Source organism: Macaca fascicularis, chromosome 2, assembly GCF_037993035.2.
Source record: "Macaca fascicularis isolate 582-1 chromosome 2, T2T-MFA8v1.1".
Lineage (NCBI taxonomy): Eukaryota > Metazoa > Chordata > Mammalia > Primates > Cercopithecidae > Macaca > Macaca fascicularis.
The window spans coordinates 43,874,024-43,898,670 of NC_088376.1; the positions used below are offsets into that span (position 1 = coordinate 43,874,024).

At 45.4% G+C, this 24,647-nt stretch overlaps 1 protein-coding gene across 3 annotated transcripts in view; it reads left to right on the plus strand.

Moving 5' to 3' along the window:
- The first annotated feature begins 17,663 nt into the window (after positions 1-17,663).
- Positions 17,664-24,647, plus strand: part of SPSB4 (splA/ryanodine receptor domain and SOCS box containing 4) — an 88,560-nt gene continuing 81,576 nt past the window's right edge. For 2 of the 3 annotated variants that reach the window (XM_005545943.5, XM_005545942.4), the window contains exon 1: positions 18,282-18,443. The gene's annotated coding sequence lies outside the window, so the exon portion shown is untranslated. Of the gene's footprint in view, positions 18,444-24,647 lie in introns of all 3 variants that reach the window. The other variant, XM_005545941.4, reaches the window with a different exon arrangement.

The following is a 24,647-nucleotide window of genomic DNA, read 5'->3' on the forward strand; positions in this document are numbered from 1 at the left end:
TTTTGGAGATGGAGTCTCGCTTAGTCACACAGGCTGGAGTGCAGTGGCGCGATATCGGCTCACTGCAAACTCCGTCTCCCGGGTTCACACCATTCTCCTGCCTCAGCCTCCCAAGCAGCTGGGACTACAGGCACCCGCCACCATGCACGGCTAATTTTTTGTATTTTTAGTCGAGATGGGGTCTCACCATGTTAGCCAGGATGGTCTTGATCTCCTGACCTCGTAATTCGCCCTTCTCGACCTCCCAAAGTGCTGGGATTACAGGCATGAGCCACCATGCCCGACCTTATTCAATCCATTTCTTAACATTTTGGTGGTGTCTCATAATTTATAACACAAAATAATGCTGCAATAAATAACCTCGTGCAGATGTATTTTCATATTATTTGAGGTGTATCTTCAGGGTAAATTCTAAAAGAAGGATTTTCTGGATCGAAGGGTAAATGCTTATGACATTTTGTTAGATGTCAATTTCTCCTCATGTGGCAGTACTACTTTGCATTCCCACCAGCAGCAACGTATGAAAGTAATGGTCCTAACTTTTCAACTCTCATTCTTATTTAAAATAATTTTGAGGCCAGGCGCAGTGGCTCACGCCTGTAATCCCAGCACTTTGGGTGGCCGAGGCAGGTGGATCAACTGAAGTCAAGAGTTCAAGACCAGTCTGGCCAACATGGTGAAACCCCATCTCTACTAAAAATACAAAAAATTAGGCAGGCGTGGTGGCAGGCACCTGTAATCCCAGCTACTCAGGAGGCTAAGGCAGGAGGATCACTTGAACTAAGGAGGCAGAGGTTGCAGAGAGCCTGAGATCACACCACTGCACTCCAGCCTGGGCAACAAGAGTGAAACTCCATCTCTAAAACAAAACAAAAAATAAAATAATTTTGACAAGTTTTCTTTTTCTTTTTTATGTTTTGTAGAGACAGAGTCTTGCTCTGTCACCCAGGCTAGAGTACAGTGGTACAATTGTAGCTCAATGTAGCCTCAAACTCCTGGGCTCAAGTGAGCCTCCTGCCTCAGCCTCCCACAGCACTGGGATTGCAGCTGTGAGCCACCGTGCCTGGCCAACAAGTTTTCTTTTTTTTTTTTTTCTTTCAACACAGGGTTTCTCCCTGTTGCCCAGGCTGGAGTGCAGTAGTGTACGAGCACAACTTACTTTAGCCTCAACTTCCCGGGCTTAGGTGATTCTCCCACCTCAACCTCCTGAGTAGTTGAGACTACATATGCATACCACCACACCTGATTTTTCTTTTATTGTTTTTTTAAATTTTAGTAGAGATGAGGTTTTGCCATATTACCCAGGCTATCAAGTTTTCTTCATAACCAAATTCTGTTTGTATATAGGCAGGAAAACCTATTCACTTGAGATTCAAGAGAACTGAGAAAAGGAGCTAATCCAGGGGCTAGGAAATTCATTTATTCATGGAGGACCTTTATGTCAAGTCAAGAAGTCTGTATTTTATTCAATGGGAAGTCAGTCAAGGATTGTGCTGAAAAATTACTTAAGTTCATTCTTTTTTTCCCCTTCACTGTGGATATTCTTTTGAGATACAGTTGACTTCATTTATCTGTTTGTATTCTGTTTAAGTCTTCCCCCAATTACAAGGCAGTACTATGACTAGATGATGTACTAGCAAGATTATGATAATGATTAGGAATCATTTTGACTGCAAACAATGGACTACTGTCAATGGCTCAAGTAGAGAAAAATGTGTAATTATCTATTTTATAACAAGAAGCTGCAATAACGAAAATACTACTTCAATGGCCTCCTAATTTTGCTCCTGTCCTTGTCCCCCTATTTTCAATATCCCAGTGGAGGGCATAGTCATACTAGTCTCTTTGCTGTTCTTGAACACAATATGCAATTCCCTATTTAGGGCCTTTGCACTAGGTGCCTGGGAATTTCTTTCCCCAGTTACATGCATGGCTCACTCACTTACCTCCTTGGGACTTTGCTCCAATCTCACTGTTTCCATGATGCCCCAGTACTTGCAATCACCTTTCCTCTCTTCTGTTCTTTATTTTCCTATATACTCATCACCCTCTTAAATATTCTATATTTTCTATGTGTGCTGTTTATTGTCTGACTTCCACCTCTCCACCCCCGCCCCCATCTAAAAACCACAAGGTTAAAAATCATTGCTGTTCCTTGATATATCTTTAATGCCAGAAACAGTGCCTGGCACACAGTGGTGCTTAATAAATGTTTGTTGAATATATGAATGTAGTCATGGGGTCGTGGTTCCCAGTTGGTTTAGTGACTCAACAACATTGGAATGCTGGGCTGGCATCTCTATGATTCTCTTAGTCTTGTCTTCATGGTTGAGAGGTGTCTACAGCTTCAAGCATCATTTTCTTACAGGGTAATGTCTGAAGCTAGAAGGAAGAAGCAACAACAAGTGGAATTTTCTCCTTTGCTCAAGATGGACCTTCTATTAAGGGAGAAAAACCTTCCCCGGAGAGTCCCAGTAGACTTCCCCTTAAGTTTCATTAACCAGAATTAGTTCACTTGCCTAATCCTAGATCAATCACTGGTAAAATAAAATGTGGTTGCCAGGAAGGACTGAGACCTATCAGGATTCCTCTCCTGAGGCTGAATATATTGCCACTGGACCAAATTTAAAACTATTGTTCTGTTGATGTAAAAGGGATGGGGAAGGTTTTTCGGCATGCAATCAATAGTGATTGCCACATCACCATGGGTGTTATTTTGAGAAGATGGTGGGGAAAGGAGTGAGGACAGGGAGAGGAGACTCGACTGCCAAAGCCCAGGGGAGAAATAATAAAATCCAGAAATCAGAAAAAAGTTGATTTCATGTTGCCTATGAAATCAACTTTTAACTTCATGATCGCCTGTGAAATCATGGGCAATTTCATGTTGCCCATGAAATCAACTTTTCACAGGTCACTTCAGCTCTAGGAGAAAGGAAATGAGTCTGTCTGTAATGCTGCTCAGAGAATTTTTCCAGATTTACTTCTAATCAACAATTTTGGCCAATGGCATGCTTTTCTTTAATTGGCAATTACATATTCCTTTTAACTCTACAGGAATCTCAGATTCTTTTAATAGATGGCATTGTAATTGCAGTTTTCTTCATAAATCACTTTATTTTTGGAGAGAATGAGCAACTATGTCAAAACATAAGATAATTCAGTGAAAAAGATAAAATGCTTGACTACCACACAGGTAATAGCTTACAAGTCTCAAGTGGCAGTAGATTGGGCAGTGTGGAATGGGTAACTTTCAGTTGTGTGGTGGAATATATTCCTGGTTATTAATTCCACAAGTGCTTGAGACCAGCCGTCCTCACTGATGGCTTGAACTGGTTTCCTCTCAATAGGGCTTGTGCTATTCAGGCTAGTCGTGGGGTGTAACAGCAGCAATCAGGGCTTTAGAGTCAGTTAGACCCGTATTTAAATTCCAGCTCTGTTATTTACTGCTGTGTGATGCTGAGCTGTTAAATGAGGGTAAGAAATCCTCTCCCCAGAAGATATTATGTGCCTTGGCTGAAATAATGAATGATGAAAGCCTGGCTAACAGGCACCCTGTAAACGTGAGTTCCTTTCTGTCTCTCTGTGACTTCCATGGCTTTACTTTTGTGCCTTGACAAAGCCCTACTTATCTATCTTCTCAGCCCCAAAGTAGTCTCAGCCTAATACACCATCAACCAGCTATGAGGATTAGACCACCAGAGGAATGAGAGCCAAAAGGAATAATAATTTTTACAACTCTATACCCAGTATTTCTTTCAAGACCCTAGGAGCACTGCTTCTCTCTTTGTAAAGAAAAATAAATAAATGTTTTTGAACAGCCACCCAGTGTCCTGACTCTGTATTAGATTTTTTAGATGATTCAAAGAAGTATATGATATGGTCCCTGCTTTCAAGGGGCTTAAAATGCCCCAAAGGAGCCCAAATAAGCACAATGCAAAGTAGACAGACCTGGGTTTAAATCCAACCTCTGCCACTTACTAGCTCTGTGGCCTCCTATATCATTCATTAAGTTGTCACGAGGTTTAAAATTGCACTACATGTAAGGGACCTGGTGCAGAGTAGGCATTTGAAAAAAATCTGAATTCCATCATCCTCAAACCATATATTAGTTAAATAATAAAGCAGAAAATCTATTACAAGATAACTTATAATTCATTACCAAGTGAAATGCCCTGAAATAAAGGCTCTTGGAGTTCAGTGAAGGCCAGGACCATTCAGACTGAGGTAGGTGGGGTAAATTCCTGGAAAAAGAAGAAAAGTGACTGGCATTTCACGATGGGCTGATTTTCTCTGATGAATCATGGGAGCCTTGGCCCTAAGCCGTTGCTCTGCACTATTGGTAAGAAATAAAGACTTGAGTATCCAACTGATACACTGAAGACTGAGAAAGTAATTCAGGTATTCTCTCAGTGCTTAGACCACTGATACTGTTTGCCCTCAAACTGTGCTTTTACCATCCACCTGCCTCAATGGCCTTCTAGCCTATTATGAATGAAGCATCCCACTTCCTGCAGTGTGAGTAACCAGAGTTCACCGAGCAATCAAAAGCCGAGTGGAGGGCAGAGATATGCCGGGGATAAAGGAAATGTGAATGGACAGAGATGCGTTCACCTTGAGATTCCTGAGAAAGTATAGCTTTTAACAAAAACGTATGTTGCTTTTAACAAAAATATACAGGGAAATTTACCTGCAGAAGAGGCTTTTAATAACAATGATCAGACTGGGCACAGCAGCTCACGCCTGTAATCCCAGCAATTTAGGAGGCTGAGGCAGGTGGATCACCTGAGGTCAGGAGTTCAAGACCAGCCTGGGCAACATGGCAAAATCCCATCTCTACAAAAAATACAAAAATTAGCCAGGTGTGGTGGCTCACGCCTGTAATCCCAGCTCCTCGGGAAGCTCAGGCAGGAGAATTGCTTGAACCTGGGAAGCAGAGGTTTCACTGAGCCAAGATTGTGACATTGCACTCCAGCCTAGGTGACAGAGTGAGACTCCATCCCAAAAAAAAAAAAAAAAAAAAATCAGCTGTGGTAAATTACATTGTTGTTCCCAATTATCAAGTTCCTCTTCTGTAAGAAATATCAAGTGCCTAATATAAGTTCATTTGGTATCATCCTCTTGTCTCTACCATGAGAACAGCACCACATCTCAGATGATTCTACTATCAGCCTGGGTCTCAGAATGAGAAAGCCTTGTGCTCAAGGTGAGCCAAGCAGAGCTGAGCTATGACAGACAGAGTTAAGCAGGCCAATAGACCGGCAGACCCAGGAGCTAGAAATGTTATTGCAAGCCACTGAAACGTGGAGGTTGTTTGTTGCCACAGCAAAAGCTGACTAATTCATCAACAGTAATTAAACACTTGCTCTGTGCTGGCATTGTCCTAAGCATTTAACATGTGTCCTCTCATTAATCCTCGCATTAATCATGTAATGTAGTGTTTCAGTCAGGGTTCTCCAGTGTAAACACCAGAAAACTACTCTGGCTGTGTTCAAAAAGACTTCTGTTTCCAGCCACGATAGAACAACAGAATCTGGATGTACCTTCCCATCTGAAAGAACTAAAAAGGCAGAAAAAACATGTGAAACAATGGTTCTCAAGATATTAGACAACAGGCAATATGGGAGACTGATTTCTGAGAGATGACAAACAAACATAACGAACACTGCAAATTGACTCAGCTGACTACCTGGATAGAGTTTCCAGGCCATGGTGCAAAACAGAAGAGGCCAGGCAGAGCTTGGCAGTCTCCTTGATTTGGGAATATGGAGCTGAGAGAAGGAGGCCAAGGGGACTAAGATTTGTGGGGCAGAATTCTAGAAAGGAAAAAGCTACATAGAGAGGAACACTGAGATTTACATAGAGTTCCCCCTTGAGGATTTAGCTGAGTACAGATCAGCACACACATGAGAGGAAACTATTCAAGACCTGGAAAAAAACAACCAAAGAGAGGGAACAATTAGTAGAGCTCACATAGGACTCAGAATAGTGCCTAGTCTTACCAGGCAGAGTGGACTTTGGGTGGAATACTCACAATTTTTTTTTTTTTTTTTTTTTTGAGACAGAGTCTCATTCTGTTGCCCAGGCTGGAGTGCAGTGGCGCGATTCTGGCTCGACCACTGCAGCCTCCGTCTCCCAGGCTCAGATAATCCTCCCACCTCAGTCACCCAAATAACTGGAGCGACAGGCACATGCCACCATGCCTGGCTAAGTTTTTAATTTTTTATAGAGATGGGGGTCTCACTATGTTGCCAGAATTGGTCTGGAACTCCTGGGCTCAAGTGATCCTTCCACCTTGACTTCCCAAAGTGCTGAGATTAAAGGTGAGAGCCACTGAGTTCAGTCCCTTAGAGGGATCTTGCTCCATAGTTGGAAAAAACTAGCAGGCATACAAAGAAGCAGGTATATACAATCCTAAATTTGGAGAAAAATCCATCACTTGAAACTGGCCTAAAAATGACATGGATAATAGAATGAGTAGACAAAGACATTTTTAAAAGTATTATGACTCTATTTTATATGTTCAAGAAGCTAAAGGAAAAACTAAACATGTTAAGTTAAAGGTATAGATGACATAATAAAGTCCCAAGTTGAATTTTTAGAGATACAACTACAAGGTCTGAGATTAAAAAATATGCTGAAAGGGACTAATAGCAGATTCTACATTGCAGAAAGGAGTGGTGAACTTGAAGACGTAAAAATAGAAGCTACTGAAAATTAAGCACACAGAGAAAAAGGATGAAGAATGTTCAGAATAACAGGACAACTTTAGGCAGCCTATACATGTGTAATGGAGTCTTTGAAGAAAATGAAGGGGGAAGAAAAGTATTTGTAAAAATAATCGCTAAAAAATTTCCCAATGTGATAAAAACTGTAAACCAACAGATCCAAAAGCTAAATGAAACCCAAGTACAAGAAATATAAGGAAACCGCCACAGGACACATCATACTTCCCTTTATTAAAACCATTGATTAAGAAAAAACATTAAAAGTAGCCTGGAGGAAGCAGGACATATTACAGAAAAACAAAGAGGAGAATGGCCTTAGATTTTTCGTCAGAAACAATGTAAGCTAAAGGACAAAGAAGCAACATCTTTAAAGTCTGAAAGAAGAAAAAAAATTAATCAGTCCAAAATTATTTACTAAGGGAAAATATCACTCAAAAATTAAGGCAAAATAAGACTTTTCCATACATGCAAAAGCTGAAAGAATTTATCACAATCAGACCTGCACCATAAGAAATGCTAAAAGGAAATCCTCTAGGCAGAAGGCAAATTATACCAGATGGCAATGTGAATCTATACATTGGAATGAAAAGTATTTGAAATGGCAACTATGTGGATAAACATAACAACTTTAAAATACCTAAATCTCTTTAAAAGATAACCATTTGGGGCAAAAATAACAATATATTAAGGGGTTTATAACGTATCTAGGAGTAAAATGTATGACAACTATACATAAAAGTATACAAAAAAGGGTAAAAATGGAAATAAAAGTTTTGTAAAGTTCTTATACTATACATGAAATGGTATAATATTACTTGAAGGTAGACTATGGCAAGTTAATATGTATCCTATTAATATAAATTCTAAAGCAACCACCAAAATAACACAGTAACTTACAGCCATGAACCAACGAAGGAAATAAAAAGGATTTATAGAAAATAATCAAAAAGAAGGCAGAAAAAAAGACAGGAAAAAGCAGCAAAGAACAAATGGAGAAAATACAAAACAAATAGCAAGATATTAGATTTAAACCCAACCATATCAATAATCACATTAAATATAATAGTCTAAATATCCCAATCAAAAGGCAGAGATTACCCAATCAGATAACAAAATCAAATCACAACTACATGCTGTCTATAAGAAAACCTTTTGAAATATAAGGACACGTGTGTGTTAAAAGCTAAAAGATGGGAAAAGATATATCATGTTAATGCTAATTTTTAAAAGAGTCTAGCATAGTTATATTAATATCAAACGGTAGATTTCAAAGTGGTATTAGCAAGCTTAAACAAGGTAATTTCATAAAGGGACATAACAAACCAAAAATATATGCATGTAAAACAAAGCTTCAAAATACCTGAAACAAAAATGGATAGAACTACAAGAAGTAGCAGACAATCCATAAGTACATTCATAGATTTCAATATCCTTCTCTCAGTAATGGACAGAACAGATAGACAGAAAGTCATTAAGGATATAGGAGACTTGAATAACACAACCAACTTGACTTATTTGCCATTTCCAAAGCACTCCACCCACCAATGGCAGAATACACATTCATTCCAAGTGCATCTGAAACATAAAGATCAACTGTATTTTGAGCTGAAAATACATTTAAATAAATTTAAAGCTATTCAAATCATGCAAAGAGTGCTGTCTGATCACAATAGAACCAAATTAGCAATCAATTCCAGAATGCTGTCTAAAAATCTCCAAATGTTTGCAAAAAATAACACAATTCTAAGTAACTTATGAGTCAAAGAAGAAATTTTTAAAATTACACAGTATTCTGAATTTGAGGAAAATACAAACACAATATAGCAAAATATGTGAGAGGTATCTGAAACAGTGCTTAGAAGGAAATGTATAGCCCTAAATGCCTATATTAGACAAGAAAAATGGTCTTAAATAAATGATCTCAGTTTTCACCTTAACAAGACAGAAAAAGAAGAGCAGATGGATCTCACCGTAGGCAGCATAAAGGAAATACTAAAGATCAGAGTGAAAAAACTCAATAAAATAGAAACCAGAAAAACACAGAGAAAATAAATAATACCAAAAGCTGTTTCTTTGAGAGGATTGATAAATTGCTAATGAGACTGAACAGACAAAAAAAAAAAAAGTAAGAACGAGAGCTGGGGGTTTGGGGGAGATCCAGAGAGAGACCCAAATTAACAATATCAGAAATGAGAGAGGTGACATCATTATAGATTATGCGGGTATTTAAAAGATTAGAAAGAAATAGGATGCACAACTTAATGTCAATATATCCTATAATTAGATGAAATGGACAGATTTCTTGAAAGGTGTTAACTACTATAATTCACTAAAAAAGAGATAACCTGAAGAGCTCTGTATCTATTAAAGATATTGAATTTCCACTTAAAAACCTCTCCACAAAGAAAACTCCAAGGCCCTATTACCTCACTGGTAAATTCTATGACACACTTAAGGACTAAATAACTCCAATTCTATACAAATTGTTTCAGAAAATAGAAGAAAAAACAACACATCTTAACTAATTAAGGTCAGTATTAGTTTGTTGCCATAGCCAGACAAAGATGTCACAAGAAAAGACAAACACAGACCAATATCCCTCATGAGCACAGACGCAAATTGAATCCAACAATATATTAAAAAGACAAATACGTTATGACTAAGTGGGATTTAGTTCAGGATTGCAAAGCTAGTTTCGCATTCAAAATTCAATTAATGCAATTTTCTGTATGAAGAGACTCAAACTGAAAGGAAATTGGGAAACTCACAGAGTGGACGGGGAAGGATGGAAAACCAGATCCAGAAAACAAATAAACAAACAAACAAAAACAGACAGGAACAACAACGACAAATTCTAGGCAGCAGAACCACCACGGAGGAAATCTCGCCTCAAACCCAATCTCGTGAGGCCCACTACTGCCACTCCCAGCACTGATCACTGGATATAGAGGTGACCACCAAAGCTAACATTGCCCATGGGCTCTTCTGCCAACCCTGCCCCCAACAGAAAAAATTCTCCATCCTTGCTTTTTTGAATGGCTGGTCCCAGCTTCAAAAACCTAAGAGGGAGGTTTTGATTGGCCGAACCGTCAGGAAGGCGGAATAGTAAGGAACCAACAAGGGGTCTTAGTTGCTAACAACAGAATTCACTCTAACTACTACATTCAGATAGGGACTTAGTTTAAAAGATTGACTAGCTCACAGAATCATTGTGATTGTTGAAACGTAGGTTCTGAACGGAGTTTTCAGGAACATACCTGTCATTACGCTGCAGAACTGACGCGGTAAGGGAGCTTCTGCCATAGCCAAGAGTAGGAAATTGCTACTCCTACCACTGACTCCAAACAAGAGTTGCATCTTCCTCACAGCAGCCAGAATGAATGCTCTAGCCCTAGAGAGTTTCTTCAAGTAGTTCACTTCTGAGTCAGATCAGTGTGTCCGTTCGCAGAATCTAGATGACATCTGCATAGATTACTAGAAAGGAGTCTTGATCCAGATTCCAAGAGAGGGTTCTTGGATCTTGGGCAAGAAAAAATTTGGGGCAAGTATAGTGAAAGCAAGTTTATTAGAGAAGTAAAGAAACAAAAGAATGACTACTTCATAGGCAGACCAGCCTTGAGGACTGCTGGTTGACTTTTTTTTTTTTTTTTTTTTTTTTTTTTGAGATGGAGTCTCGCTCTGTAGCCCAGGCTGGAGTGCAGTGGTGCCATCTCGGCTCTCTGCAAGCTCCGCCTTTCAGGATCATGCCATTCTCCTGCCTCAGCCTCCCAAGTAGCTGGGACTACAGGCGCCCGCCATCACGTCCGGCTAATGTTTTGTAGTTTTAGTAGAGACGGGGTTTCACCGTGTTAGCCAGGATGGTCTCGATCTCCTGACCTCGTGATGCGCCCATCTCAACACCCCAAAGTGCAAGAATTACAGGTGTGAGCCGCTGTGCCCGGCGTGGTTGACTATTTTTATGGCTGTTTCTTGATCATATGCTAAACAAGGAGTGGATTATTCATGAGTTTTCTGGAAAAGGGGTGGGGATTTCCTGGAACTGTGGGTTCCTCTCTCTTTCTTAGACCATATAGGGTAACTTCTGGACATTGCCATGGCATTTGTAAACTGTCATGGCACTGGTGGGAGTGACTTTTAGTATGCTAATGCATTATAATCAGTGTATAATGATCAGCGAGGATGACTGGAGGTCACTTTCATCACCATCTTAGATTTGGTGGGTTTTGGCCAGCGTCTTTAGTGCATCCTGTTTTGTTTGTTTGTTTGTTTGTTTGTTTGAGACGGAGTCTCACTCTGTCGCCCAGGCTGGAGTGCAGTGGCGCAATCTCGGCTCACCGCAAGCTCCACCTCCCGGATTCACGCCGTTCTCCTGCCTCAGCCTCCTGCAAAGTTGGGACTACAGGCGCCCGCCACCACGCCCGGCTAATTTTTCGTATTTTTAGTAGAGACGGGGTTTCACCGTGTTAGCCAGGATGGTCTCCATCTCTTGACTTCGTGATCCGCCCACCTCCGCCTCCCAAAGTGCTGGGATTACAGGAGTGAGCCACCGCGACCGGCCTGCTGCATCCTGTTTTATCAACAGGGTCTTTGTGACCTGTATCTTGTGCCAACCTTCTATCTCATCCTAGTCTGAAAATGCCTAAGCTCCTGGAAATGCAGCCCCACAAGTCTCATTCTCATTTTACCCAGCCCCTATCCAAGATGGAGTTGCTCTGGTTCAAACGCCTCTGACACATCCGGTGCAAGGGAGGCTAGGAAATGAAAGACTTTTGTTTATTTGATTTTACCAAAAACAAATTGTGAAGAGGGTTTTCAAAAGATTGTGAGCATCATGTCATGACTGAATGCTGGGCTTTTTGGACATTACTGCGAAGTGACTCTGCTTCCTACTTAGAGTAATGTGGCAGGGAATTTCCCAGCTTAGGCAGGGGAGTTCAGCTGCTCAAGGTCCAAAAAGTAACAAATGCCAATAGAGGAAAGTACTTTTATTAGTTCCATTTTACAAATTGGAAACAGAAATTTCCTAGACATTTAGCAACTTGTGTAAGACCACAGCCCAAAGAACAAACATTCGCCAAGCCCTCATATGCATAATCTCCTTTCATCTTCACAATTTTATGTGGTAGGTGTTATTGACCCCATTTCATGTAAGAGAAAAATGAGGATTATAGAAACTAATTAAAAGCTAAAGATCCTGTGGTACATGCAACCCTGCCATAATCTGCCACGCCCACCCCAACACTTCCTTCCAGGGTACCAAGTCATTTTATAGCAGAACTCTCCAGGTCTCCGTGCGTGTGTGTGTATGTCCTTAATATCTTGTCCTACACAAAATTCAGTGATCACTGGATATATTTGGGTATCTGTCACTGAGCCTCACCTGTCTTCTTTCCTACTACAGACTAACTCATGTCTTTTCCAGAGTTCTCCTGGGAGGCTGAGACTTCTGGGCCCCAGTAGGTCTAATTATCTAAGAAGTAAAGGGAAATGGGGCAGGGAATGGAATGGCCTGGAATCAGAAGCTCTGTCAGTATGCAAATAACTTACTTGCATGCAAATAATTCCAAGGAAATGGAGCTGGGTATCCCTTGTGCAAACATTTTTGTCTCCTGTGAATGATGTAAATTACTTTTGGTACATACAACCCTCCTTGTTTTGTGGCTAGATTGAAAAAGTTTTAGCCCTTCATTTGAATAGGCTGACCCATGCTAGACAGTGATGAAGAGGACAACAAGACACAATGATTCCACTCCTACGAATAGACCCAAGAAAACAGTAGCACAGATGCACCAGGGAACCTGTTCAGAAATGTTAATAGCAGCATGGTTTATAGTAGCTGCAAAATAAAATCAATCTGAACACCTATGGAAGGAAAATGGAAAAATTAATTGTGTATGTTCACTCAATGAACTATTATAGAGCCATGAAAATGAATGAGATACTGTTACATGTATCAACATGGATGAATCTTGTTAAGTCCAAATGGCAATTCCTAGAAAATGATATATAATACAGTATCTTTTAATAAAGTTCAAAAATCAAGTAAAGCTAAATAAATTCATGTTACATGTATTTTTAAATCCAAGGAAATGATAAACCATAAAAATCAGGATAGTGGCCAGGCGTGGTGGCTCATGCCTGTAATCCCAACACTTTGGGAGGCTGAGGTGGGTGGATCAAGAGGTCAGGAGTTCAAGACCAGCCTGGCCAAAATGGTGAAACCCCATCTCTACTAAAAATACAAAAAATTAGCTGGGCATGGTGGCGTGTACCTGTAATCCCAGCTATCCGGGAGGCTGAGGCAGATAATTGCTTGAACCTGGGAGGTGGAGGTTGCAGTGAGCTGAGATGGTGCCACTGCACTCCAGTCTGGGCGACAGAGCAGGACTCCATAAAAAATAATAATAATAATAATGATAGTGTTTTTTGTTTTTCTGGTTTTTTTGAGATGGAGTCTCCCTCTGTCGCCCAGGCTGGAGTGCAGTGGTGCAATCTCGGCTCACTGCATGCTCCGCCCCCTGCAGTTCACGCCATTCTCCTGCCTCAGCCTCCTGAGTAGCTGGGACTACAGGTGCCCACCACCACGCCCAGCTAATTTTTTGTATTTTCAGTAGAGACGGGGTTTCACTGTGTTAGCCAGGATGGTCTCCATCTCCTGACCTCGTGATCCTCCCACCTTGGCCTCCCAAAGTGCAGGATAGTGTTTTTGTGTGAAGGGGAGGCAGAAAGATGGGCTAGGAAAGGAGCACACAGGAAGATGTAGGTGTTGGAAATGTTCCAGGTCTTGGGTTCAATAGTGGGTTCATGTGTGTTCATTATGTTATGAATAAATACATAAATTAATAAGTGCCATACTTGGGCTAATGTTGACAATGTGTCATGATCAAGGACTATGATTAATTCAATTCTGATCATTCAATACCTTAAATGGAAGACAGAACTAGAGAGAGAGAAGACAGAACTAGGCAGTTAGCCTTCCTTCCTTTTTTCCTCCCTCCCTTCCTCCCCACCTGCCTGTCTTTCTTTTCTTCTCCTTTACCTTTAATTATTCCACAAACATCTACTGTCTGTTGACTGTATACACTGTGCCAGGCTGAGAACTAGGAACACTGGGATGAATCAGACACAATCCTGCCCCAAAGAGTCACCATGCAATGCGAGAGTCTGACAATTCCTCAAAGGTTTTCAAGGTGCTATGACAAATGTAAAGCAACAAGGTGTGGTAGGGCTTACAGAAGGGGCCCTTAACCCAGCCTGGGCTATTTGGGAAGACTGTGGAGCTTTCTGCTTTGACAAATTAGCAAGAAGAAAATGTGGTTGGGGGTGTAACAGGTATAAAAATGAAAAAGACAGCCTTGCCCTGGAAGAGCTCATATCTTGGGGTGAGGGACAAGAAAGGAGGCCACAACAGTGGGACTTGGGGTTGTGAGAGAGGCAAGCACAGTCTTGAGATGCACATAGGAGGGCACCGTGCTGTGCCTGCGGTGTTAGGAAGGCTTCCTGGAGGAGATAACATGTATATAGGCAGAGAGACAAAGTATGAATTAGTTACCTGGAAAGTCTGTACCAGAAAGAAAGGTAAGCATGTACAATGGCCTGTGGCAGGAAGAAAGAGCATGAAGGGGGCCCCAGTGTGGCCTGGCCCAGAGTGCAAACGAGAGGAGGTGAAACTAGATGAGTAGGCAGGGAGCCAGATTCCATGAAAAAGCGTGACCATTATCCTGTGGGCCATGGGGTACCTCTGAAGGGAGTGGCAAGGGTGGTTTTTCCTTTATGAAGAGAGCCCAGCAGTAGAGTAGAGGTGAGGGGGCTGCTTTCGCTGCTGGGGAAAGAGATGGTGATGTTTGGGTTGTAGAGAGGAACAGAATTTGAGAGCTGAGCACCTGATGGGCAATGCCGCATGGCAGACTGGGCTCAAACACGATTGCTCCTGAGGGGTGGGCAGAGGACATTCAGACCTCACACAACACAGTTTTATGTTGCCACAGACCTCCTGGGAGCAAGCTTCAAGCTCCAAAATTTCTCAGAACTGAAAGTTTTTCCTCCAACTTCTATAAAACCAAGGTAAGTACTTTTGCAAGACAGAGAAGGAGTCCAAGATTTCAATAGCTAAAAACTGGGAAGTAGACTGTATACCATGTCTTGTGGGAGAAAGGCAGGAGGAGTGAGGGTCACAGCTTTGCTTTATCCAAGGGGTTCTGGACTCCTGACTCCAGCAGCTCCCTACTGCACCTTCTGCCCCAGGCATTACTCCGCCTCAGTCCAAGAATCCCACAAATGCTACAGAGCTTGGTCTACTCCTGAGAAGTAGAAGGAAAAAGATTTATTGTGCACCTACTACACGACAAGCTACAACCCACAATTGTACTCGAGACATTCTTCTGTTCCTGTTTACAAATGAGAAAGCTAGGACCCAAAGGCTTGGAACCGAGATTTAAGCCCAGAGCTGTCTGACTATGCCGATGCAATACTGCACATTCTTTAGAGCAATACTGTGGCTAGTTTTTCACAGGTGTAGTTAGACTCACTCTTGGACAGTTAAGAACATCTTGTATTAGTTATCTACTGCTGAATAACAAATTGCTCCAACATTTAACTGATGAAAACAACAAACATTTATTATCTTACAGTTTCCATGCATCAGAAATCTGAGCACAGGTAGTTGGTTTCGGTGATTCACGATCTCCCATGAAGTTGCAGTCAAGGCATCACACAGGGCTGTAGTTTCCTACGAAGGCTCAGCTGGGGGGGCAGAGATCTGCTCCCAAGTTCACTCGTGTGGTTATCAGCAGGTCTCAGTCACTCACCATAGGGCCTCTCTCCACAGTGCCGCTGCAGGATATGGCAGCTGGGTTCTCCAGGGGGGTGATCCCAAAAGAGAGCAAGAGTGCATGCTCAAAACAGAAGCCACAGTCTTCTTATAACCTAATATTGGAAGGAACATCCCATTACCTCTGCTGTATTCTGTTAGTGAGAAGCAAATCAGTAAGTCCAGCCCACACTTTAAGGGAAAGGGTTTACACAAGGGAGTACATACCAGGAGTCAGGGATCACTGGGGGCCATGTAGAAGCTGCTGATCGCAATCTAAAGAATTTTAGTAACCAGGCTATCCTGGCTTCTCCCCAAATAGCAAGTTGTTTCCCTTGGTATCCAGAGGCTGGAGGATTTGGGGGTCTACAGGGACACAAGAGGGCCCTGTTTTGGACCACTCTTTTGTGCCTGGGGCATCATCTCATTGGGAAAGGCCAGTGTGGTGAACCTAACTGGAGCCCCTAAGGGAGAGGGGAGTTGTTTTCTCAAATTATGGCCACTGCTCCCTCCCTCCCTTGTCCTTGAAGCTACTGTGATGCTTCCCAGCAAACTGTGGAAGCAACAGGCATCCTGCACACACACACCCAGCCTGTTAACCAGATTGGTAGAGAAACCATCAGCATGAACATCTTCTTTAAACTTTCCTTTGCTTCTGAGCTCCTTTCCACAAATTTTCTTTTCTTGCTCCCCAGCCACATCCATAACCCCCACAGTAGCTCACAGCAGAGGTGCTCCAGGAGCTTGTCAATAGGAGGTAGGAAGGAAAGACACCAAGTGTGGATGTAGATTAGCACTGTCACTTAGGGCAGTTCAAATGACATTCACTGTCCTCAGCATCTATCCTGTGCTGGTGCAGGCCATCCAGAGATGTGTGAGGTACCTATACTTGCCCTCCAGGGGGGGCTCACAGTTTTAGGAGGGGCAGACATGCAAACAATGATGAAACGTTAGAATAAGTACAATGCATACATGTCAATACATACTTTTGTCACCTCATCATGGTTATCTTAGTTCATAAAGCATCATCTTATGCTTAGACTATTACAATAGCTGCCAACCTGATTTCCTCCATCCACCCATCCACTTGGCTGCTAAGAGGTCTTTCTGGAATGCAAATCCGACAACATCACTACCCTGGTTAAAGGCCTCCCCAAGTAATGGGGAAGGTCAAGCTCTTGATACAGTCCCCACCCAAGACCCTAGACACCATCCATCCCTACAGCTCCATCATACTCCCTCTGCTCATAGCACAGGCTCTGTGCTGTGATAGGTAGCTCTCCAGGTGACCATGTTGTACCCCTGCCTCCAGGAGCTAATTCATGTAGACACATTTACTAGGAAACATTCCCAGTTGCCTTTTCCAGTCTGACAAATTCGCCCCAGAACCTCTCTCAAAACGTTTCCTTCACAGAGTTGGATTGTCTTTACTTGTTTTCCGCGTCCTTGATGAAATGGGCACTCTGCATCTACTCTTTGCCTCTTACCTGGCACAGAGAGGGATTGGGTCAGCAAATGACTGCGTAATGGACCTGAAGTCAATTCTGGGAGGCAGACGAGAGCCACCAAGACAAGAACTTTCAATTTCCCCAAGGAAGCGCAGATACCAGAAGCTCCCTGGCGGCTTCTGTTTTGGCCACGCCCTTTTCCTCAACGCTCAGTTCAGGCTCCCAAAGACGCAGCCCACCATCAGCGCTGGTAGAGCAAAGAGACCGATTTTCTGCGCCTCGAGTGGGCGGGGAACGCTCCTTGAGCAGGTGCGGTATGAAATTGGACTTTAAGAGATGAGTTGGAGCCTGATCTCAAAAATAAAGTGTGGACATGTGTGTGTCCGAGGAAGGTGGATATTAAACCACCCTCTTTTCCTCCCGGCTGCTATTTCCCACGTGCGTTGAGTAAAGGCACCAAAGCTGCCTAGTGACTGGGTGTCTACTCCCCGTCAGGGGCACCCACCCTGGCGCTCCAGGCGCGCTTGAATGAATCCGGGAGGACCCGCGCGCATGAATGAGTGCGAGAGCTAGAGAGTGAGCGCGCGAGCGGGCGGGTGAGTGAATGGCGACCGCGCCGCCGCCTCGGAACAGGGGCGCGGGCGCGGGCTCCACTTCCCTCTCCCGCCAGCTGGTGGCCTCGAGAAGGTGGCGGCGCCGGCAGCGGCCCGGGCTGGGACGGCTGGGGCGCGGGATGGTGGGGGAAGGGGCGTTCCCGGCGACCGCGCCTTCCGCGGCTATTGGATTAGTGGCCTTCAGGGATGAGCTCAGCCAGATCGGCTTTCAGCTGCAGCCTCCGGGCCGGCCGGGAAGGCGGGGAGCGGGCGGCGGCGGAGGAGGAGGGGGAGGCGGCGGCGGCTGCAGCATCTAGAGCTGGCCGTGGCTGCCGGGGCGCCCCGCGCACAAAGGCGCCCAGCCCCAGGGGAGGGCGATGAACACACCACATCCCGGGCGCGGACCCCAGCTGCTGCTTCCGCTGCGTGCGCTCAGGACGCTGGGGAAGACGCCCGGCGCGCCCGGGGCCGGCGGCCGAGGCGCGGCCCGTGCGCCCTGAGCGCGGGACTCGTCGCCCTCCGGGTCAGGCGCCAAGCTTCCAAGCGGCTAAAGCGCGGGCCTTGGAGCGCCCCCAGGATCGCCTCAGTAAGGCGCTTCCCCACTCCAGGCCCGACCCCCGGCGCCTGAGCTCCAACTTCGCGAAGAACGCTCCTAACTCCAGGCCATCCTGCAGCGCAGAGGGGGCGCTGCTGCCGGGCATCAGCCGTGAGGACGCGCCCCTGGCCGTGGGGAGAGAGCGGGCATTCGCGGGTCGCTCGGGCGCCCCTGAGTGGGCAGCGGCGGCGGCAGCAGACTCCTCTCCCGGGAGTCCAGGACCTGCCAGCGCTGGGGATTCTTCCCGAAGAGGCGCTTGCCCTCTCGTTTATGGTGAGTACTCTCCAGCTCCTGGTGAGGGGCGCGCGGGGGCCGGGAGCCTAGATCCGGCTGCACGGACTTTGTGCGGGTGAGCACTCGACACAGCTGGCGCTCCTGGCGTCCCAGTCCCCGAGAATTCCTCTCTGCAGGTTGTGGCAGTTCGAGAAGGTTGATTTGCGCTCAGCCCTGGGGCGTTTGGGGCCCGGCCCTTGGTATCATGGGTTCTCTAAGCCCTTTGCTTCTCTGCGTAGTGGACAACGCACAAAAAACTGCCACCCGATTCACCCGCTTGGGTTTGGATCCAGGATCCGTCATTCACTGGCTGGGTGACCTTGGACAGGGCGACAAACCTCTGTTTCCTCATCCGTAGGATGGGAATAATTGTGCATGTTTTATAGGGGGTATTGGAAAGATCTATGGGATGGTGCTCGTAGGTAGGCATGTGCCGGGCACACAGGAAGCACTCAATCATATGTTAGCTAGTATTATTATTAGCTTTGCGAGCCCAAGCTTGTTATCCAACTTTCCGGAGCTGCAGCAGTTCCCTCGTCCGTGTAATGGGGACAATAATTCCTGGGGATCTGTTCGTCCGGGGTATTCGGAGAGGTAGAAGTAAAGCACGGGTCACGCAATAAGCACCGGTGGCTGTTACCGTTTATTCCTAACGCTGGGGCAGTAAGGCTGGTCCCCTGACCCGAGAGCGACTCGGGGACCAGTTCCTGGCCTTGCTTGAAGACAAACTTGTCTATGCTCGGGAAGGGAGGGGGCTGGGAGCTCAGGAAACCCTGGGCGCGGGGCTCTGGGAAGGAGGTAGGGGGCCAGAGCCTTGAGCGCGGCAGATGTGTCCGCCCTGGTCGCTCTGTAAGTGCCAGGGGCTCCAAGCCAGGAGGGGACGTCGAGCCCCCGACCTCTGACTGGCGGGAGAACCGGGGGAGTGGCTGCTCCCGCCGGCCCCTGGCCAAGCGCAGGCTGCTGCCGATAGGAAGGAGAGGAGGGCACTTCTGTACCGCTGTCGCGAGAAGGTGGAGAGCTCTCAGTTCTGGAGTCAGGCTTGTGTTCGAATCTGTCTTCACCACCAGCTGGTGGTGTGACCTTGGGCAAGTTCTCTAACCTCCCCCAGCTTGGTTTCCTGGTCTGCGCCCCACCCTCCTCCTTGAGGGGTTGGGGGATGAAGATCGGAGTTCACTTATCTCAGACTCTGAGCCCTCTATCCTCCCACCCACTTTCTGCCCCCGCCCCGCCCCCCACCCCCGCAATTTGATGAGCTTAAGTCTGGAAGACGTGAAATGTGTAAAAGCATGATATAAACATCCTTTACCCAAGGGCATATTCCTCTGAGACACATACCCTCTAATTTATTCCACTTTTAAAACATTCTTTAAAAATCGTAATGAAAAGAATTTAAGCCACCTCTGGCAAACCACAAACAAAATTCAACTTACTGGTCATTCTACCCAAGTAGCTCTCCAGTTTGTATTTCTCGTTTATTTTAAAGATACGTTTAATGATATAAAAATAAAATCTGCAGTGAAAAGAAGTCACCAGAAACAGTCAAAAGATATATGACAAACTGTCACATATGACATATGCCACTCCTATCACAACAGGCTCATCTCTTTAAATATGTAAAAGATTCCTGAGGCCAACAAACAAAAGATCAAATGAGCAAAGACACAATTTATATACGCTAAATAAAATAGAAATGATACTGAAACATATGACAAGATGCGTTATCTCAATAAGAAAAATGCAAGTTAAAATTAAAAGATTTTGTTTTTAATGTATCAAATTAGCAAGTAATCATAACCATTTATCAGAAGCATCTTTAAAAAATGTTGATCACATTTCTCCCTAGCTCAAGACCTCCTTAAGGCTGCCACAGAGTAAAATCTAGATGATCCCAGGGATCCTCATGTCTGGTGCTGCCCTCCTCCACCTCTTCATCACCATTTTCCTCTCCCCCGCCACCCACTCTCCTAGCCTTCTTGGTTCTACTCCAACACTCCAAAGGCTCATTCACTTGCTGTTCCCCCGCCTAGAATATTTTTCCTCCTAGTTTTTCATACAACTGAAACTTCCTCATCATTTATATAGACCTGTCCTTGGAAGGGCTTCATTTCTATCCCAGAAAGTGGCCAAGCAGCAGTGGCCAGTGCAGAATTCCTTGCCCTTTTGGGGAAAGACCTAGTACAACTCACCATATGGGAGTTACTTGATTTCCCCTGAGCTGCCCAACCTGTTGTCACACATCCATGCTCTCAAAAAGTTTTTTCTCTGTTGATACAGGAGTGAAGGGTCTCGGGCATGAAAATCAGGGGGTGCCAGGCCCTAGACCGAGGTCACCAGAAGTCTCTGCCTATATATGTACTATATAAGAACATAGTACGTACTCCTGATTTATGTGAACATGACCATCTGTGGCAAGAAAAGATCAACTATAAAAAATTTAAAATCCAGCAACACATTTTTAATCAAACATGGCTCCTCCATAAGCCAACTAATTTATTTGCTGCTGATCAGTTCAAGAAATAGGGATTTGTTTTGAGGCTATAGGAAAAACAGTTGTGGGTAGCGTGTCCTTTGGGAAAGACAGTGGTATACCTCAAACCAGTTATCATGAACTTTGTGGAACTTGAGAAGAACTTTCCTAAGCAGTGCTGATTGCGTGTGATTTTTGCTTTACATATTGAGTTCAGAACTTACTCCATTTAAAACGTATACACCTGGTGGCTCATGCCTGTAATCCCAGCACTTTGGGAGGCCAAGGCGGGCGGATCTCAAGGTCAGGAGATCGAGACCATCCTGGCTAACATGGTGAAACCCCATCTCTACTAAAAATACAAAAAATTAGCCAGGCCTGGCGGTGTGCGCCTGTAGTCCCAGCTGCTGGGGAGGCTGAGGCAGGAGAATGGTGTGAACCCGGGAAGTAGAGCTTGCAGAGAGCCGAGATCACACCACAGCACTCCAGCCTGGGTGACAGAGTGAGACTCCATCTCAAAAAAAAAAAAAAAAAAAAAAAAGGCAAACCATGCTGGAGGTGTAGAGTGGCTAGTCCTTCTTCAGTCTGACAAGCACTTCTTAATGTAACCAGAGGTAACAGGTACAAGGCTGTGTATGAGTATTGGAGATAAAGGCTGGTTGGGTGCTGGCTCCACCAAGAAATGCAGATGTGGTGCAAGAGATAGCGGCAGGAATCAACAGCTAAGATGAAGACAAAGTGGGATGGAGGGCAGAGGGTGCAGTGGGACATAGGGAATAGGACATAATGGGGCAGAGGGAAGAGGATGCAGTGGGCTGGGGGGCTGCCATGGAGGGGTGTCTGGTTCTGCTTCTGCTAGAAGGGGCGGGGGAGTGAGAGAATGTCAGCCAGGTCAGAGAAGATGGGAAGGGTCCCAGGATGTGCTGACGAGGAGAGTCTGGCATGATGGGTCTGAGGTGGGCAGTGATGACAGAGAGTGTGGGAGAAATAAGAGCAGCCTGGAGGGCCCCTGGGTTGCAAGCAAAAAGGTGCAACTTCTCTCTGAAGAAACCACCTGGAGGGTTGAATGAAGAGATTGGTGGGTGTCTTGGTCAAATTTACCCATTGGCAGCATGGAGAGGGGGCTGGCGGGCAAACACTGGAGTCAGGGAAACCCGCTAAGAGACCAGTGAAGTAATCCAGGCAAGGTCTGAACTAGGGGAAAGGTGAGAGGGTTGGGTAGTGGGAACTGAGAGACGGGATCCATGGAAGGAACAGTGACATGGAGAGGAACCTGGTATGTGAGAGAGGGAAGAGGCCAGGCTCAGCCCAGGACCTACAGATTCCGAGGTGCCCATGGACCACAGATGTCCCACAGGGCTGAGAGTGTGGGTGTGTCCATGGTAGGAGGCTTACGATGGAAAGAGGTCAGCTGGCCTTACAAGGTCATTTGAAAGAACACCCAGGCAGGGCTGGCCAGTGGCTTCTAGTAGGTGGGTCTTGTGCTGAGGAGAGTGAAGGCAGCACTGGAGACCCGGCTTGAGAGTGTCTGCAGGGCGCTGGAGATGCAGGTCATAAGAGAAGATGCATGGAGAGAGAGAGTGAGAAGCAGAAACTGAAGTTGAAGCTATGGACTTGGGGGTGCCCCATTGATGGGGTAGGCAGGAAGACCCTGGAGCCAGGAGGACACAGGAAAGCTGCTGTGGTACGCTCTACACTTCAGTGTGCTCATATGTGTGGTGGGAGATGCTGGAGCAGTGCCAAAGTCATCCATCTGAGCTTTAAACTTGTGAAATGTCATGTGCGGTGAACTGGAGCTCTGCTTTCTCCAGAAGCGAGTGGGCCTGGGCCCGGTTTGCTGGCCACAGACATTGCACCTGTTGTCTACCTTTAGGAGATATCCACCTGTTATCTGCATTCTATGAAATGCGCAAGTTGTACAGATTCCTGGGGCTGGAGCAGCTCCCTCCCCGATCCTGCTCCCTTTCTCCTCTCTTCCTCTCATGCTCTCTACTTTCCTCCTTAGTATCTCAAAAATGCCCCGAGAGATACTGTAGGCTTAACAGAGGGATCTTCAGAAATCCCAGCAGGTCCCTGTTATGACCTAGCTCAAGCCAGAGGCATGAATAGTTCTGCTTTTCTTTTAGGCATTCTGTTTCCAGACAAGAGTGATACCAAGTGGGGAAAGTTCATCTTGGGAGGTAAATGAGGGGTTGGACGCAAACCTTATCATGTTTTCATCATCGTTTTCCCCAGAGGGCTTCATTAAATGGCACCCTTCCCATCTTCTCCCTTCATGCTTTGACCCAGCCCAGACATGCTGGGCCTCAGGGAGGCCAGCTGCCCTGCAAACAACCTCCAAATGTGCCTGGGGCAGGCCTCTGGGCACAGGGGCAGCTGCAGTGACCAGGCTGGCCGGAACTGCACGTGGCCTCGCTGGCTCAGTGGAACGTCTCTTTCAAATGACCTTGCAGAGCTTGCTGCCCTGGTCACAGCCTAGCAAACCTCCTTCATCCCATCCGCTGCTCTCCTTGCTGGCTGACAGCCCAGCTTGCACCTTGGGGGCCCCTGGCTCAGTCACGCGTGGGAGGATTCCCATGGAAACCCCAGGAGAAGGAGAGGCTCAGGGAAATCTCATTGATTCTCACTACAGGAAGACAGGCGTGAGATGATTCCACCTGGAACTGGACAGATGGCTCTCTTTGTGAGCTCTTGGGGAAGAAAGGGCTTGCCCAGCCAGTTGTAGCCTGAGCTCCATGTGTGTATAGCAGGGAAAAGCTAATGAACGCCTATGAACAGAACCTTGGGGGTTCTTTAGTTCATTCATTGTTGGTGGGTTCATTCTGAATGAGCATCTTTAATAAAACAGCCTCCCTACTTAATATTTGCACAAGAAAAATCTTAAAAACATTCCAGTTAAACTAAGGTCAGGCACCTATCATTGGTACCTTTGCACAGAGCTAAAAATTGAAAAATAAAGACAGGAAATAAATAGTCTGAGCTCATAGTGCTCTGCATTCCCAGTTCATTCTTACATGTTGGTTCTTTCTAAGGCAGTGTATTGCTTTTCTTCATTTGTTCATCCTTGTGCATTCCATAGACATTCACCCACCACTTTCTCTAAGCCAGGCCCATGGGGACTCTGATGAGAGAGACCCGGCCCCTGCTCCCCAGTCGCCCCAGTCCGATGGGAGGGAGGCAGCCAAACAGACATCATGTCCCCTTGTGGTAAGTGCTGTGGTGGGCACAAGTATAAGGACTGTGAGAGCACAGGGGGCTGGGGAGCTCCCCAGAGTCACTAATATCTAATATCCTGAAAGCCTCAGAGAACCTGTGGAGGATTTTGAGCAGGAGCGTGATTAGATCAACTTTGTACTTTTACAAGTGCTGTAGTATATATTTGAAAGGTATGTGCAGTCTATAAAGGAATTCCAGTGGTATCTAAGTGGATTTCTTTTTACAGTCTTTGTCATTATTCAGATCTGTGGCGGAGTCTGACCCCTTCGGTGTAGGCTGTCTCCCTAAGGGAAAGTGGTTGAGTCTTATGCTTTTCAGCAGCCTGAGATCCCCAGACCAGCATCATTACTGCTGGCTAGATGAAAGAAGGAGACTTGCCCCCACCTCTGGCTCCGGCAAGTCCAAAGCCAGAGGCCACATAGAGAGAAGGGCATTTCACGCAGTCACTACCAATCCCCACAGCAGTCATGTCTTCTTGCAGACCTCGTGCCTGTTGAACTCAGCCAGACAGGCCTCTGTGG